This window comes from Callorhinus ursinus, unplaced genomic scaffold (assembly GCF_003265705.2).
Source record: "Callorhinus ursinus isolate GAN/ISIS: 27379988/994484 unplaced genomic scaffold, GSC_fseal_2.0 scaffold1, whole genome shotgun sequence".
In the NCBI taxonomy this organism is placed as follows: domain Eukaryota; kingdom Metazoa; phylum Chordata; class Mammalia; order Carnivora; family Otariidae; genus Callorhinus; species Callorhinus ursinus.
In genome coordinates, this window is record NW_027397063.1 from 105,438,081 (window position 1) to 105,441,972 (window position 3,892).

At 33.8% G+C, this 3,892-nt stretch overlaps 1 pseudogene; it reads left to right on the forward strand.

Moving 5' to 3' along the window:
* The first annotated feature begins 544 nt into the window (after positions 1 to 544).
* On the forward strand, positions 545 to 676 carry LOC141374448 (U4 spliceosomal RNA; annotated as a pseudogene).
* The last annotated feature ends 3,216 nt before the right edge of the window (positions 677 to 3,892 follow it).

A 3,892-nucleotide genomic window follows, 5' to 3' on the forward strand; every position in this document is an offset into this window, starting at 1 on the left:
AGCCATGGCTACACGGCATTCTCCATATCCCAGACTCAAGACAGTGCCAGTGGGAGCCATACCCTGGTCTGTGATCAATGACTTCCCCATCAGGACACCTTCCCAATATCCCCTTTCTCCTCTCCTCCTTTCCACAACACACACTCATATATCCACTTTTTTTTTTTTTTAAGTTAACTCTACACCCAACATGGGGCTTGAACTCACAACTGGGAGATCAAGAACCGCATGTTCCACCAATTGAGTCATCCAGGCACCCTTCACACATCCACTTTGAGTAAGTCAGAAATAGCTCAAACTCAGGGAAGATTTAGGATTTCTAGCCCTCAAGGTCAGAACCATTTGCAAATTACTAGACAGTCTCTACCATGGCATTGAGTACATATACATAATGTTAAAGTTAAGGTTCAAGTATTTATCCATGTCGCACGAATATATAATAGCTATCAGTAAATATAATTTATAAATTCTGGGTAAATTCAGAGTTGCAAGATTACCTCACTTCCACTATTATGAAATATTCCTTCCATTTGACTGTCAGATTTCAAATGCGCAGTGGCAGTATCACAGCCAATGAGGTTTATCCGAGGCGCGATTATTGCTAATCATTGTTTACTAATATAGATCACCATGAATTCTGTTCTTGGGTCTAAATTGATGAAAACTAGTATAATACATGGTATCTTACAATGAATAAAACATTTAAAATATTTTTTTATAAAAACACATGATTAACTAATGAGCTAGGAATAAGAGATACTTTCTTTTAGTTTATTCCCCATTTTGTTTTTCACCTTTGACCTAGTTTTTCTTTCCTCTTTTGATAACTGGTTTGCCTTTGATCAACAAGAGTGAATGTTCAATGATCAGAATACAAGTCTTACTTCAAAGATCAGAACAGTTTCTTGATGGCCAGTCTTATGAGTATGTGACTATAAATATTTCTTGTATATATCTTTTTCTTATGAAAAGAAAAAATTACTTTAAAATATGCATCTAGCTATGCATAGACCTCTTACAGACTATCAAAATATAAATGCAATGATGATCATTTTGTTCACTATATATGTTCAGACTTCATATTTCAGGTGTTTATATGATCTAATTTCTAAACTAAGGCAATGTCTTACTCTCAAAAACACTCCCACATAAAATAATACCTTTATTAATGTGGTTTACCTTTTCTAAAATTTTCATCTTTGGGTGCCTGGGTGGCTCAGTTGGTTAAGCGACTGCCTTCGGCTCAGGTCATGATCCTGGAGTCCCGGGATCGAGTCCCACATCGGGCTCCCTGCTCGGCAGGGAGTCTGCTTCTCCCTCTGACCCTCTTCCCTCTCGTGTTCACTCGCTCTCATTCTCTCTCTCTCAAATAAATAAATAAAATCTTTAAAAAAAAACAAAAAAATAAAAAAATAAAATTTTCATCTTTTTGCTGAAACACCAAACGGATATGATTTTCTTATTATTTATATTAATTTCTCCTGCTAAATTTTCTTATAGTTGGCTGTGAACTAATCACTAAATAAAAAGACATAAGTTCTTAACAAATCAATATATATTTATAAACTTTTAGGGATAACATAGCCCCCTTAAAACAACTCTAAAGAAACAGATACAATAGCCCCTCCATAATGGGAAGTAATTTAATCCCTGCATGTCGATTCACAGTTTAAAAATTGCTTGCATGTATTTTAATTAATTTGATCCTCACAGAATCCCAGTAAATTGGATTTGCAAACATTTTTATTATCTTTATTCTCAGATGAGGAAACTGAGGCTTGGTTAAATAAGTTACTTGCTCAAGGTTATATAAATAGTAAGTATCAGAGACTAGACTTCATGTCTTCAAAGAGCACCATTTTGATCCAAAATGAACACTAAGGAGAGAACCCTAATAATCTGTCACTTCAAAAAGCATTTAACTGCAATGCAATAAAATAGGAAAAGGAAATAAGAGGTACAGAATTAGAAAGGAAGAAAAAAATGTCATTGACAGACAAAATGACTGCCTGCATAGAAAATATAAGTAAATTTATAAGCTATTGAAAGAAATGAGTTTAGGGGCGCCTGGGTGGCTCAGTTGGTTAAAATGACTGCCTTCAGCTCCGGTCATGATCCTAGAGTCCCAGGATCGAGTCCGGCATCGGGCTCCCTGCTCAGCAGGGAGTCTGCTTCTCCCTCTGACCCTATCCCCTCTCATGTGCTCTCTCTCATTCTCTCTCTCAAATAAATAAATAAAATCTTTAAAAAAAAAAAGAAAGAAATGAGTTTATCAAAGAGGCTGGATAAGAAAGTGTTCCTATAAACAATCAACAACCTTTTAAAAATATATAAAACATATATTGAAATGTTTTTTAAAAATCATATTCACAAAAACATAAAATACTTAAAAATAGAGTAACAAAATACACAAGAACTGAATATGAAAATTGTAAAACTTCACTAAAGCCATAAAAAGAAGACTCATAAATAACATTTTCTCTACCCCAAGAGTTGTCATTTTAACTGGAAAACCCTGAAATACAATGTTCATGACATTATCAAATATAAAAAAAAATGCTATATAATGTAACCAAGGAAGACATTATCCTTTTGACATTTTTTGCCTAATGTTTCCCCAGTTTGAATACTGACACTACAAAAATAAATAAATAAATAAATAAATAAATAATTGCTTAAATGTCAGTATCATTTAAAAATGGCAGGTAGGAGTGCCTGGGTGGCTCAGTAGTTTAAGCCTCTGACTCTTGATTTTGACTCAGGTCATGATCTCAGGGTTCTGAGATGAAGCCCCATGTCCAGCTCTGCACTGGGTGTGGAACCTGCTTGGGATACTCTCTCTCCCTCTCCCTCTGCCATCCTCTCTCATAAATAAATAAATAAATAAATAGTAAGTAAATAAGTAAATAAGGCAGGTGGATCAGAATGACTCCAACTAAAAAGACTGCATTTTCCACATGTAGAGGAGATTATGGAAAAACTGGAATTCTCATGTACTACTGGTAGGAAAGTAAAATTGTTAAACACCCGATAATTTCTTAAAAAGTTAAATTTACACTGTAATGTGATCCAACCATTTCACTCCTAGATATTTGCCCAAGAGAAAAGAAAGTATATGTTCATACAGCAAATTGTACATGCATGTTCATAGCAGCTTTCTTTGTTATAGGCAAATACTAGAGCAACCTAAATATCTACCACTGGGAGAATGGATAAACAAATTGTGGTACATACACACAATGGAGCACTGCTCAGCAATAAAAAGGAATAGACTTTTGATAAACATAAAACAAAGCATGAATTTCCAATAATTGTACTAAAAGAACCCAGACAAAATATATGTGTGTGTACATATATATATATACATATATATATATACATGTATATATATATATATATATATATACACCATACAATTCCACTTATATAAAACTCTGGAAAATACAAGCTAATCTAATCTATAATGACAAAAAACAGATCAGTGGTTGCCTAGAGGGCAGAAGAAAGAGGGAACAGGGTAAAAGGGACTCTTACAGAAAGGCATGAAAACTGTAGAGTGATGGACATGTGGGTTTCATGTGTATATACAAATGTCAAACTTATCAAGTTGTACACTTTTAAAATGTGCAGTTTATTGTATTTCAAGTGTGCCTCAATAAAACTGTATTTTTACATGATAAGCAGGCTAGAATAGTTTAGCAGAGAGTAAATTTCCAATCTACAACACCCAGAACACTACAAACTTATTTTATTAATAATTTACACAAAAAGTTACCATCTATAAAAGATATTTGTGTATTACTTTCCTAAAGGAATGACTCTACAGACTTTATTATGATAGGTCACTGAATTTGGCTAGTAAGAGACTTTAATTTCACCCATTACAGTCTCT